Source organism: Hyperolius riggenbachi, chromosome 3 (genome assembly GCF_040937935.1).
Source record: "Hyperolius riggenbachi isolate aHypRig1 chromosome 3, aHypRig1.pri, whole genome shotgun sequence".
Classification (NCBI taxonomy): domain Eukaryota; kingdom Metazoa; phylum Chordata; class Amphibia; order Anura; family Hyperoliidae; genus Hyperolius; species Hyperolius riggenbachi.
The window spans coordinates 305,360,010-305,374,724 of record NC_090648.1 but is presented as its reverse complement, the minus strand read 5'-3'; the positions used below and the strand labels follow the sequence as shown (position 1 = coordinate 305,374,724).

General features: G+C 42.9%; 1 protein-coding gene across 2 annotated transcripts in view; it reads left to right on the top strand.

Annotated features, from left to right (window-relative positions):
• Positions 1–14,715, top strand: part of NAV3 (neuron navigator 3) — an 805,693-nt gene that overhangs the window by 323,570 nt on the left and 467,408 nt on the right. The window lies entirely within an intron of this gene.

The window sequence follows — 14,715 nt, the reverse complement described above, 5'->3', positions numbered from 1 at the left end:
TCAAAAGTTTATTAGCCTGCTCTGTGAAATCATTTAAAATGCTGAGTGTAGTGTGTAAGTTGCAAATATTAGAGAATGTTATACAAAAAATAAATAAAATAACAGCAACTACATAACTGAAAATACAAATATTGAGACTATTTTCTTTGCTACTAATGTTGTATTCATTATCCGCACTACACATACAATTCATTTTATCATAGTTTTTTTTTTTTTTTTTTGCTTCAGTGTCACTTCAACATTGCTTTGCAGTGTACCGCATGGATATTCTGGTCTAGCTAGGGCCATATTGATCCAATTACCTTCCTAAAGGTGACCATACACTTATTGATTTTACCCATCGATACCTGGCAGATTCGATCCCTGTAAATTAATCTGCTAGTAATCGTTTACGCAAACAATGCCCAACGGTTATTGTCCGAAATTGCTAGAATCGGTTTATCATGCTGGACGGAAGAGATTACTCAGTCGGCAGTGGGTCGGGAGCACGGCAGTTGCAACATGCAATTTGGGGATGATGGACGCAGAGTGTTGGCAGCAGCGTTACCTCTCTCCATGCTGTGGTTGTCCTCTCTGTGTCTAAGCTCTCAGGGCGCCTGTGTCATGTGACAAACGTTTGAGGCATACATGCTTGTTAGGCACATAGACATGCATTTTTATTAGTTCCTTATGTATAGAATGTAGAGACTTGTGTGTGGCTATGTAATAATGCATGCAGGAGTGCATTGTCAGAGTGTACTGCTGCGGGGTGCATAAGTGTGCCCAGCAGACAGTCCTCCTGTCTATGTACTGTCTGGTGCCACTGTGTACTCAATTATAAGCATCGTTGAAATCCCCTCAGCAATTTGAGAGTGTGCCCAGAGTACCTATGGTTTCGCCAACTTGTCAGTTGGGCGCATGCTGACCCGAATTATTGCTAACTCTGCTGCTGCTGAATTTCTGGGTGGCGTTAAATACTATTCCTCCTCTGAGTCATAGCGACTTGGAGGGAGAAGTAATTTAGGGTCTAGCTATCGCTGGCACCTGAATTACACTGATATTCCCCCTGCACTGCTATAGACGTAATAACATTATGACTATGTCAGCACCCAGGTTAGGCGCAGTGCAGCAGTGAGTGTGAGCTCAAAAGACTGGCTTGGGTGCGCCTAAACAATGTACAGTAGTATTTTTCTTTCTGCCATCTGGGATAACACATACATGTTATGTCTTCTGTGTATATGTGTTAGAGCTGGTGCACACCAGAGCGGTTCTGAAGCGTTTTTTAAAACGCTTGCAGGGGGAAAACCGATTGGCTAATGAAAGTGAATGGGCTGGTGCACACCAAAGTGGTTCGTTTTTTCCACAAACGCAAACTCAGGGGCTGCAGCATTTTTTAGATTTCTGAGGCGTTTCTGCCTCAATGTTAAAGGGGAACTGAAGAGAGAGGTATATGGAGGCTGTCATGTTTATTTCCTTTTAGACAATACCAGTTGCCTGGCAGCCCTGCTGATCCTCTGCCTCTAATACTATTAGCCATAGCCCCTGAACAAGCATGCAGCAGATCAGGTGTTTCAGTGGTTCAGACTTATAAGTCTGATCTGACAAGACTAGCTGCATGCTTGTTTCTGGTTTTAATCAGATACTACTGCAGAGAAATAGACCAGCAGGGCTGCCAGGCAACTGGTATTGATTAAAAGGAAATAAGCAGGACAGCCTCCATATACCTCTCTCTTCAGTTCCCCTTTAAAGTATAGGACAGTGGAAAACAGCTCAGAAAACACTAGATCAGAGCGGTTTTCCAGGCGTTTTTGTTACAGAAGCTGTTCAGTAACAGCTTTTACTGTAACAATATTTGTAATCTGCTACACAAAATCGCTCCAAAAAACACTAGGCATGTTTAGAAAACGTCTATAAACATGCCTAAAATCGCTCTGAAATCTGCTTCAAAAACCTCTAGCATTAAAAACCTCTAGCATTTTGCAGATCTGCTAGAGGTTTTTGGTGTGCACTGGGCCTTACATGGGAACCTGGCTACTGAACATTTTATAGCTACAGCCTGAATACATGTTTCTTTATGGAGCAGTATCAGTTCTCTAGTACAGTGAGATGCATCTCCTGTGTCCTGCGCACACACAGCTGAAAGCCATTGGGTGGCAGCAGTTCAGAACTCTGTTCACTGTACTGCTATATTCAAAGTGTGAATAGCCTGCCAGTTTCTCTCCATTTCTGCTCATGTTCCATCTATAAAGTTTCCTCACAGCAGGTCTCATGTACCACCAACATCACAGAATGGAGACAGAGACACTACTTCCCTACACTCACCAGTCATATAGAAAGTTATATTCTGACTCCCAGCATTACTTCAGGAAACAGGTGATTTTTCAGGTTCCACACATCCACATCAATCCCTACATACAATTTGTTTTCATACAAATGCCCCCCTCCATATGTAACTTGCATTCGTTGTGTTGTGATGTGAACTTTACAGGCTTCACTCATTGACTGAGAGTCCTCCAGATGCCATTCCCATGAATACAGATCCTCTTGCTTACATGTTATGCTGCCCCTGATTTCTTGCTTAGCATGCTGGAAGCAGTGCATCTGAGGTCTCCTCCAGACTTGTGCCCTCAGGATGACCTATATCTGTGTACTCAAGTAGTTGAGTCAGTACAATCAGTGCTTTGACACTTGACATGTCTTGCTGCACACATTAACCATAATATAATCATAACTGACCAGCACTCTGTATCACTATACTAAGTTGCTTTTGTTCTTTTGGCTTAATTTCAGCAACCGGACACTTTCCAGCACAATATGCACAAGCATGTCCCTACTCAAGTAATGTGGGTATGACCTTCTCTCATTACCTGTTCACGCATTTTGCATCTAAGTAATGGATTTGTACTTCAACTGAGCACATTCAGATCACTGTAATTCATACAGCTGACTTTGTGCCATGGTTAAGAAGGCAGCCAGCAGAGAGTTGGGAGCAAAACAACATTGGAGAGAGACTTTGTTCACAGATTTTTCACTGGGCAAAACAGGGTCAACGTGAGGTTACTTTCGTGTGCCAGTTCTGCCAGATGTTGGCTCATCTAGATATTTTAGATAATGTTAAAATGGCTTTCTTGTTTAAGGTAGATAATAACTCGAGTGCATTCCATTCACATTCAAGGAAATAGTCGAATGATTAAAGTAAAAAGCAAAATAATACCGTATGTTGTTGCGTTTTTACCTTTTGGCTGTGTATTTGATCTGCTGTTAGCACATAAAAAAAGGTTTTGTACAGTGCTGCAGAAGACACATGTGTCTTTGAAGTATTAATACAAATGAAGATTGGAAACATGATACACTGAAACCTGAAAGGCATCTCTTATGAAGGCAAAAAACCTTACCCAAATAACCCGCATTTTCTCTGATACAGCATGGAGATTGGTTATCTGTTTTTTAGTGAAAAGGGTACAGTATGGTTTTGCCTGTAAACTTAAGAATTCAAATCCCTCTAGTTTCATCAGTGAGCTACTACTGTTTGGTTTACTTAAAGGACAACTGAAGTGAAAAGAATATAAAGGCTGCCATATTTATTTCCTTTGAAACCATACCATTTGCCTGGCATCCCTGCTGGTCTCTCTGGCTGCAGTAATGTCTGAATAACACCAGAAACAAGCATGCAGCTAATCTTGTCAGAGCTGACAATAATGTCAGACACACCTGATCTGCTGCATGCTTGTTCAGGGTGTATAGCCAAGAGCCCTTTTCCACTAATCGCAAATCTGTATCACAATTTTCCGCAATGGCTCTACAACCATTGCATATCAATGGAGTAATTTCCATTGAATGCGGTTGTGCCATTGCTGTGTGATACGGCGCACTGCAATATGGATATGCATATTTCTGCAGCATGCATCTGGTTCCCTTCAGCAGTGAGTGACGGCAACATTGAGACTTCTAGAAGACAACTGCGGCTGTCTACGATACGGAAAGCCAGATGCAGAAAGCATCTGGCTAGTGGAAGCTGACCTTTGAATGCAGAGGATCAGCAGGATAGCCAGGCAACTGGTATTGCTTAAAAGGAAATAACTATGGCAGCCTCCATATTTCTCTCGCTTCAGTTGTCCTTTAATTACTGATATTCTATATATTAACAAAAGATTGCAAGATTGAAATATGTATGTGTGTGTGGTCTCATGCTGTTTTTTACCCTGCTGTCATTGGAGCTAAAGTGAGCTACAACTCATGTAGCCAAATTGCAGTAAGATGCTGTAACCAGTGGTAAATTATTAGCTGGTTAGTGCAGTCTTAGTGAACTTTAAATGCATCCAATCCCTTATTCTGGATTCATTATACTTTTCTCTTGAGTTGAAATAGCTGTGCGCAGGTAGCACTATGTAATTTTAGCAGTACATAGCATGCGAAACCTAGGTAACAGGCTTTCGTCAATATGCCCCTCTATCTCAAAACACCTACCCAGCATCAAATCATAAAGAGCAGGGGCGTAGCAATAGGGGTTGCAGAGGTTGCGACCGCATCGGGGCCCTGAAGGGCCCTCCCTCAACCTCAGTATTAGCTCTCTATTGGTCCTGTGCTCATAATAATCACTTCTATAGATGCTTTGAATAGTGGTAATCACTAACAAGCTTTTCCCAGGGGCGTAGCTTGGTGGGGGCGGGGTAGGACATGTGCCCCTGGGCGCTGACCCCCCAAGGGCGCCCAGCCACGTTTACTTTTTCTTAAAATCTCCTCTCTCTTCCGCTGCCTACAAGAGCTATTCACAAGGCATGCAGGCAGGGAAGTGCCAGTGTGACTGTGGAGGGGGGCGGAGACGGACGAGTAGAGTGAGCGGAGCTACTCTATCCAAGTCGTCTCGTCTGCACTGGCTGCAAATGAAGAGACAGGCACATAGGGTGGTAGAGGTATGGAGGTACATGTTTCCCTCGCAGCGTTAATGGCACTCAGCGTGTCTGCCGGGGACAGGGTTTTCAGTTTTTTTTTCCTTTTAACTTTGTTTCTTTACTGACGTCTGTGCGACGTCATTAGCCGGCTGCTGCGCTCCTTGGATGAAGTGAAGCACTTCAAGCCAGCCCTGTGAAGCCACTGAAGCTGGGGAATGGGATTCTGGAGGGGAATGGTATGTGAATATGGCAATCTGCAGTTTACAGCTTCTGTGTAACTGCAGGTGTTATGTGTGAGAGCAGCCCCATGGCGCCCCCCTCCTCCACCCTCCCTGTGCTCTGGAAGATCAGAGCAGGGAGACAGACTATATGGCCATTCATTCTTTTATAAAACTTTTCCCTACCCCCCTCCACTCCTGGGAGAACTGATAAGGACATGGTGCTTGGAGGGATCAGACTGCAAGGTCCTAATGCTGTCATGTTAAAGTGAAGTTGCCCATACATCTGGCGATGGTGGGCAGATGTGACCGAGAAACAGATCTCACTCAAATCAAACCTGATTAGAGAGAGATCTGTCGCCTGCCAATACACCACAGGCCGATTCACAATTGATTGCCCCCCTTGGGTATAAATGTGCCCCCTGTGTGTGCATTTATACATTATCTGTCCTATGTCGCCCACTGCGCAGTGGCCATCTGTCTTCCGCTTTCTGCTTCTCCATTTGGGCTTCACACTCTGCAGGCGTTTAGAGCGTGGCGCGCATGACATCACCCACATGCTATAAGCTACCGGTGTGAGGCGCAAATGGAAGAGGATGAAGCTAAAGACGGAAGGGCAGTGTGCGGTGGGCAACATAGGACAGGTAAAGTAAAAATACACACAGGAGCACGTTTATACACTTGGAGGGGAGTTTGTACGCTTGTCCTGATATCGTACACCATTACCGCCAAACACCCGATCAAACACGGTGGCCCGACATCTCGCAGCATGTCTGATCGATACATGCATCGTCAATCAGGCTTGCACTTGGCTGCACCGATTTTCATCCGATTTGATAATAATTATCGAATAGGATGGTCGATCAGCCACCAAGTCAAGAAATGTATGGCCACCTCAAAGTGATACTTAAGCCTAAAAAAAAAAATCAGTTTTACTCACCTGGGGCTTCTACCAGTGCCCTCGCACTCATTCGTGGATCCTCCTGTCCCTGCCGCCAGCTACTTTCACTTCATCAACAGGCCTGGCCATGCGTCTCCTTCTACACGTTCCTGTCCGCAATAGCGTCCTGCAGGGCTTTGGAGTCGGTACAAAAATCATCCGCTCTGACTCCACAGCCCTGGTGTCCTGCGCAAGGCACTATTGTGGAGATGCGTGGCCAGGCCAGTGCAGTAAGCCTGTCAGCAAAGTGAAAGTAGCTGGCAGCGGGGGACAGGAGGATCTGATCGTGACTGTGAGGGCACGGAACGGCTGCAGGGGTCTGGTAGAAGCCCCAGGTGAGTAAAAACGATTTTTTTTTTAGGCTTAAGGATCCCTTTCAGAATCAGAATCAGAATCAGAATCACTTTATTCGCCAAGTGCGACAGGCGCCGCACCCGGAATTATTTGTGAACACAAGGCATATTGGCAAGTGCAAACAGTACAAGTAACATTACACATAGTACAATTTATAAGGAAAACATTTCGACATAGCAAAAGACACATAGAGCGGTTGTCGCTTAGTTATGCAGAGATGAACATGAGTGACAGCCTATGGGCGTGCATTCGTCCTCTAGTGCCCCGAGGAGCAGAAGGGGATTAGAAGATGGCATTGGAGAGAGATTCTGAGTTGAGGAGAGTGATCGCTTGAGGGAAGAAAGTGTTCCTACGCCTGGTGGTTTTGGTGTAGATGGACCTATAGCGACGTCCCGAGCGAAGAGGACTGAAGAAGTGATTGCCAGGGTGGGAGGGATCGAGTGTGATTCTATTTGCCCTGGACCTCATTCTGGATGTATGGAGAAGGTCTAAGGGTGGCAGGGGCGACCCAATGATCTTCTCAGCCACATTGATGACTCTCTGGAGTTTGAGCCTATCCTTCGCATTTGCCCCCGAGTACCAGACAATGATGGAGGAGCAAAGGACAGATTCGATGGTCGCCGTATAAAAACTGGTCAGTAGCTCCCTGGGCATGCCAAACTTCCTTAGTTGCCTCAGGAAGAACAGTCTCTGCTGGGCCTTCTTTTGGGTAGTAGAGGTATTTTCGTCCCATCTCAAGTTCTCCGTAATGGTGGTGCCTAGGAACCGCGCGCTATGGTGACTTCGGTGCCATCAATGATGACCAAGCTGGGTTGTGGAGTGTTCCTTCTGAAGTTCACTATCAGTTCCACCGTTTTTGCAGTGTTTAGTACAAGTTTGTTGTCTGAGCACCATCTGAGAATCCGTTCGATCTCGCTGTGATATTCCAGTTCCGCTTTATCACCCATGAGTCCTACGATGGTGGTGTCATCTGCAAACTTAATGACCTTGACGGTATCCGTGGAGGAGGTGCAGCTGTTTGTATACAGGGAGAAGAGCATCGGAGACAGTACACATCCTTGCGGGGCGCCTGTGTTTGTGGTTCTTACACTGGAGGAGCAGCCTCCGAGTCTCACTAGCTGTGTCCTGTTCGTAAGGAAGTCCTTGATCCAGGTGCAAAGGGTTGGGTCGACACCAAGCTGTTCCAGGTCGTCGTGCAGAATGTTTGGGCAGATGGTGTTGAACGCGGAACTGAAGTCCAGGAGGAGGATCCTTGCGTAGGTCTTTGGTTTATCCAGGTGTTCAGTGATATGTGCAAGGCATTAATATATGTGTTTCAGTGACTGAAAGTTTTCATTAACTGACAAAGTGAAAGAAAGGAAAAGAAATATAAATTACTGAACAGGGGTTTCATCCAGCCACCTGTAGTCCTTCAGGTCCCTCGCTGTCCTCCCAGTCTGCTCCATTATGTGCTCCTACAAAATTTTGCTGGCTGGGCTACTGCGCATGTGCTGTTCCGGCTGCGTGCCTCACCAATCGCGCATTCGTGGCCCGGAGCATTCTGTACATGCACAGTTGAGAGATTTATGAACTGCGCAGAACTTTGCCATCCATGGCACAATCGAGGAGGTGCGTGAGGGGAAAGAAGCCCATGGTGTGACAGCTGCACCACAGAATGGACCTGGTGGACAGCAAAGCACCTGAAGGGACTACAGAGGGGTGGAAAACACCCTAGGTAAGTAAAATTCAACTTCTTTCCCTCACTTTTCTTTAAGTTAATTACTAATTTAATCCTACCATAGCCATAGTCATACCATGATTTTATTGTGTATTTATATAGCACTGACATCTCCTGCAGCACTTTACAGAGTACATAGTCATGTCACTGACTGTCCTCAGGAGGAACTCAGAATCTAACGGTGGTCATTAATTATATAATTTGCAAAACAATCGTTTATGAAAGGTTCTTCGTACGAATTATCGTTTGGGACCAATAATGGACAAAAATTTCCTAACCAATCACATCAGATTGACGAGTATTTCTGAACATTCAAAAGAAGAATCGCTCATAAACAATTGTTCAGCAAATTTTATCATTAGTGGCCACCTTAATACCTACCATAGTCATAGTCTGCCTTATCATATTATTATTATGTATTTATATAGCAGTGATATCTTCTGCACATTACAGAGTACATAGTCATGTCACTGACTGTCCTCACAGGAGCTCACAATCTATTCCTACCATAGTCATAGTCTATTGTCCTACCATATTATTATTATGTATTTATATAGCACTGACATCTTCTGCAGCACTATACAGAGTACATAGTCATGTCACTGACTGTCCTCACAGGAGCTCACAATCTATTCCTACCATAGTCAGTCTATTGTCCTACCATATTATTATTATGTATTTATATAGCACTGACATCTTTTGCAGCACTATACAGAGTACATAGTCATGCCACTGACTGTCCTCAGAAGAGCTCACAATCTAATTTGTGTCATAGCCATAGCTCCACCCAAGCCACGCCCACATTCTGGTACGTGGCAACGCCAGTTTTTTGCGCAGTGCAGGACTGTCCAGAGGAGGGGGGGGGGGAGGGGCGCGCAAAGACTGTCTTTGTCCCCGGGCGCTGAAAACCCTAGCTACGCCTCTGGCTGTTCCCCATTCCCTTCTTGCCCCCCTGACACTGTAGTTGCCATTGACAGGTTTTCGTGTGCCGTATCAATTGTTATGTATAGAGTGCTTGGGGGGCCCCATTGTAAAACATGCATCGGGGCCCACAGCTCTTTAGCTACGCCACTGATAATGAGCTAAAACCTAGACAGGAAAAGTAGTATCAAACACACTTTAAATTGAGACAATTTACTTTTATTACTGATTTGCTTGCTGAGGACTGAAATGGTATTTTATTGATAAGCTGTGTTATAAAACTGATAAGCAGCCTCACCCAGGCATTCTTTTGTATTTAAACATATGTAGCTTGATTCACTAAACTGTGATAACACAAATATCACACCTTATCAAAGATCACACCTTATGATTTATGAAAAGATATCACACCTTATCAAAGTTAACACGCCTTATCAGAGTAGCATAGCGAGTGCTACAAACTTATGTCTGCTAATTGGTAATGGCATTCGTCCTGCCCTGAGCCCTGCTGGTTCGTAATGCTCACTATACTACTCTGATAAGGCGTGTTAACTTTGATAAGGTGTGATATCTTTTTTAAGGCATGATATCTTTGATAAGGTGTGATATTTGAGTTATTACGGTTTAGTGAATCAAGCCCATGGTATTTCTTCTTGGAGATGCAAGTAAGTATGGTAAGCTATTTTTTCCCCAGACTCATTAAGATAGGTGTTCTGCAGTAGATTACTTTTGAAAAAAGAAAATGGAATAAATGACAAATGTTGTTGCTTAGTGCCCATTCCAATTACATTTCATGGAGTTCAACTTTAAAGCAATTAGGGTAAGTTCTTTATAGCATTTAAGATTCAGAGGGCCATATGCAATTAGTTTTTCTCCTGGGTTTTCTCCTAGGTGATAGTTTTACTACTTGTCATAAAATGGTTTTTAAGTCACTATCAAGCAAGAAAATACTCAAAATAAATGTGATAATACTTTTTCACCAACTTTTGGGTACTTTTTCAATTGTAAAATACTGAAAATTTCGTTTACAGAGAAGATGAAAATTATATCCTAGGAGATAACTCAGGTGAACAAATTAATTGCATATGGGCAAGAATGTGTTTCCCAACCCAGCATCTAAGCAAGAACAGGGTGTGTTCATTTATAAAGAAATGTCTGTTGCTCAGATCAATACTGAGTAGACGTAGCATACGTCAGTGACTTGGCTCAATTACATGTACAGCTTTGAAACACCAGCAAAGCTAGATTTTACTGCTTCATAGAATAAAACCTTGGATAGCTATAAAGACGGCACTCTGTAGTATCCTAAATAATCTTCTGCACCAACTGGCAGAAGGTATTAAACAGCTCACTGGGATGTAAAATATCCAGCTTTCAACACTTGTTTGTTATGATGATCTGTACCTCGTATTTTTCTGTATTATTATATCACATTTCTGCTACTAGCTGACTTTTTATCTTATTTTTTAAACTAAAAACTGTACTTAAACCGCTTTATAGAAAACCGTATTATTGTAGATAAGGTCCACTATAGTAATTGTAACTCTAAGGATGCAAAGGGAGTATCCATAAGGCAGACTCTAGAAGGCAACATTTAAACTTGGTTTAAAGGGGAACTTCAGCCTAAACAAACATACTGTCATCAAGTTACATTAGTTATGTTAAATAGAATAGATGGGTAATATAATCTCTTACCCACCCTGTTTTAAAAGAACAGGCAAATATTTGTGATTCATGGGGGCTGCCATCTTTGTCATGGGGGCAGCCATCTTTTTGGTTGAAAGGAGGTGACAAGGAGCAGGAGACACAGTTACAACTATTCTGTGTCCTGATTACCCCTCCCAGCTGCACGCACTAGGCTTCAAATGTCAAATTCAAAATGTAAAAAAAAAAAAAATTACACCAAAACAGCAGAACGAGAACAACAAAATCAGAAATCCCATCATGCTTTGCACAGCATCAGGGGAAAAAAGCCTGGGCAGTTTTCTTCTGTGCAGCTAAAAATGAGACTTGTATAAAAGAAACAAAGTTCGGATGCTGTGAAACTGTTAAAGAAACACAAAGCCTTTTCAGTGATGCTGAGTCGATTTTTAGTCCGGAGGTTCACTTTAAATAACATTTTAGTAACCCATTCATTACATCAATCTCAACACTAAACCTCTCAGCACCTCACCTATCTTTTGAACCTAATTGACTGTTACATGGTTACATAGGGCTTAATTCATAAAGCAGTGATAACTGTAATCACGCTGTGAAAAGCGCTTCACGCGAAATTTAGCATGAAACCAGTTATTGCGCGCAAAAATTCGCATGATAACGCAATTTTTTTCTCGCGTTAATGTTCCGTGTTCATGCAATAAATTTGTGGTATCGCACGAACGTGAATTTTTGCACGCGATAACCGGTTTTGCGCAAAGCACTTTTCCCAGTCATGATAACAGTTATCACTGCTTTGTGAATCAAGCCTTTAGTCATCTAGGGTGAAAAAAGCAGGTAATTTGGGCACGGATATTGGCAAGTGTCTAATAAATGCCTAATAAATAAATGTTAGTTATAAGGAATCAGAATGGATCAGATGTGGTTAGTAGCTGACCGACTGCTACATAGGAATTACTAGCAGTTGTTTGGGCGCTGGGTTTCCACGATTCGGTTCAGGTACTAGGTGGGGGTTAGTGTTAGGCATTAGGTTATGGTAAGAGAGATGGCTAAGACACTAACAGGGGAAATTAGGGTTAAGCATTAGCTATGGGGGCGGTTTAAGCACCTACAAGGGGGGGGGGGGGTTGATTTTAAGCACTTACAGGGGGGTTAGGGTAAGAAACTAGATGGGGGGATCAGTTTAAGCACTTGGAAGGGAGGGTGCAAGTGAGAAAGGGTGCCAGATAGTGAGTAGTAAAATATCAGTAAACTTAATTACCACTATTTTAGTAATAAAGGCCTCACCCGCTGCCTAACTCAAGCAGTGTCGATACAATAAGTACTTTAAAAAAAAAGACATGTCGATCAAGATCAAACTTTCAAGCCACTTAATCTAAAGGAAATAAAAGCCAAAAGGGTAAAATGATCTATTGATTGAATGAATAAAAGAATACCCTTTCCACACCTAACAATCATAACTGTGGATGCCTCTCAAAATAAGGTAAACATTGAAGCCCCTTTAAATGGAAAAATAGAATTTGCCATAACTAGTTCCTGGGGTAGATGTTCCACATCTTAATCTCTTCCTGTGAATAACCATTTTTTAAACTCTGCTTCCCTCCAAACATAGATCCTCTTGGGGTGTGTGTAGACCAAGGGATAAAAAGTTAATCTGTGAAAAATACCGACAATTGTTTCGGGGGCCTCGCAGGGTCCCTCTTCATCAAGGCGTGTGGATTAAGGGGGACCCTGCGAGGCCCCCAAAACAATTGTCTGTATTTTTGTGGATATAATGGCTCAATAAAAGAGCGTGTTTTGCTTGGAAGACGGAGTGCTGGTATACTTGATGTTTATTGAATGTTGATTGGCACGCCTATTCCATAATACCAAGCACCTGACCTACTGAACTATTGGAGTGCCTACTCATAACTTCTTGAAGTTTTCTCTGATGTATCTGGTCTCCCTAGTAGTGATCCGACCAATTGGATCATTGTTCTTCGATGACTGTGTAAGTTCTTGCTTCATAAATTTACTAATAGTTGCATAATAATATTGTTGTTGTTGTTATTATTATTATTTATTTAAATACACTAATCCTCAGCCAAGAGTTTGGTTACCATTGAGGCGTGTTACACTCAGATGTTGGTTATTGATGCCAGGTCCATATTCAGTTTGCAATGAACCAGTGAGATGGGCATCGGAACATCAAAAAACATACAGTAACTCTGCATACACATCTGCATCCAACATGCATGCATTTATATTTCCAAAATGATATACAGCATAAAGAGAAAAAACAACTCAGATCTTGGTAACTTACTCCATCTTAAGAGCGAAAAACAGTCTAATTTTATGTTAAATCAAAGAAGCAGAGAACCCTTCAACTTAATAGCAAGAGTCTGATTAACAAGTAAAGTTTTCTCAACACTCACTTGTTCTGTTTAATCAGCTGCAATAGAAAAGACATTAATTAGAAGCCATTTTTTTATGCAGCTTCATGTTTGCCAGGAAACCGCTGCTCGTACACTGTAAGATAATATCAACATTTATGGATCAGTTAAATGTAAAGTAGTGACATAAACAACACTTTCCTTGCCGCCTGTATGTTCCAAGGAAATAAAGTAATGATTTACCTAATATTTAGCTTGGCTTTTATTGCTCTCTGTTTTTAAAAAAAAAAAAGTTGCTTATTAAATCCAGATTGCAAAATAACTAAATTTTAAAGGGTAATAATGTATAGGAACATGTTTGATGATAATTTCCAATTTTCTTTAAAAACCTTCTAGTGGCGTGAAGTCGAACTTACCGGGCTAACCATATATTTCTTGTGCTAAAATGCCTTAATGGACGGTTCCAATGGGGAGTTGAAGAGTGTTTTCAGTTAAGATGGTCCAAACGCTCTCATAAAAGCTGAGCTAAATGTTTATGGAGGTCCCACATCTGTGTGCAATCTGTTGTTAATGTGTTAGGTTTTATTCTGCAGCATGCTAGGCTGATAGAACTGCTTTTCAGACATATGTGGACCTGCCCATACATTTTGTGTTGTCTTTGTCTGAAGTATCCCTCTATTGTGTACAGCTATCCAGCTTTATCTAGAGGGACATTGTCATCAGTTGTATTTGTATGTGAGACCTTAGGCTAATATTTTTTTTGATATTTGATGTGAAAAAAGTTAATTATGATTTTTTTTTTTTATATAAAGAGAGATTTGTGTAATATCAATGAGAAATCAACAAGACCTCACATTGTGTCGAGCATACATAAGATAGCAGTTAACAACATTGGCTAACTAGTGCCACTATCTATTATTAATTAACCACCCTGGCGTTCTATTAAGATCGCCAGGGTGGCTGCGGGAGGGTTTTTTGTAAATAAAAAAAAAACTATTTCATGCAGCCAACTGAAAGTTGGCTGCATGAAAGCCCACTAGGGGGCGCTCCGGAGGCGTTCTTCTGATCGCCTCCGGCGGCCAGAAGTAACACGGAAGGCCGCAATGAGCGGCCTTCCGTGTTTTGTTTACTTCGTCGCCATGGCGACGAGCGGAGTGACGTCATGGACGTCAGCCGACGTCCTGACATCAGCCGCCTCCGATCCAGCCCTTAGCGCTGGCCGGAACTTTTTGTTCCGGCTGCGCAGGGCTCAGGCGGCTGGGGGGACCCTCTTTCGCCGCTGCTCGCGGCGGATCGCCGCAGAGCGGCGGCGATCAGGCAGCACACGCGGCTGGCAAAGTGCCGGCTGCGTGTGCTGCTTTTTATTTGATGAAAATCGGCCCAGCAGGGCCTGAGCGGCAGCCTCCGGCAGTGATGGACGAGCTGAGCTCGTCCATACCGCCCGGCTGGTTAATAAACTGTAATAGCATGACACAATGCATAGAGGACATATAGCTAATGAAACAAATGAAAGTATGCACAGGTGCTGTGGCAGGATAAGGAAGCAACTTGGTGCCCATGTACCATACGGCTGCCCCTGTGTGAGTGTCTGACATACCTTGAATAGCTACATATTGGTATTATCAGAGCTCCTTAGGTGATCCCAGGGCCCAAAGTGAACAATCAC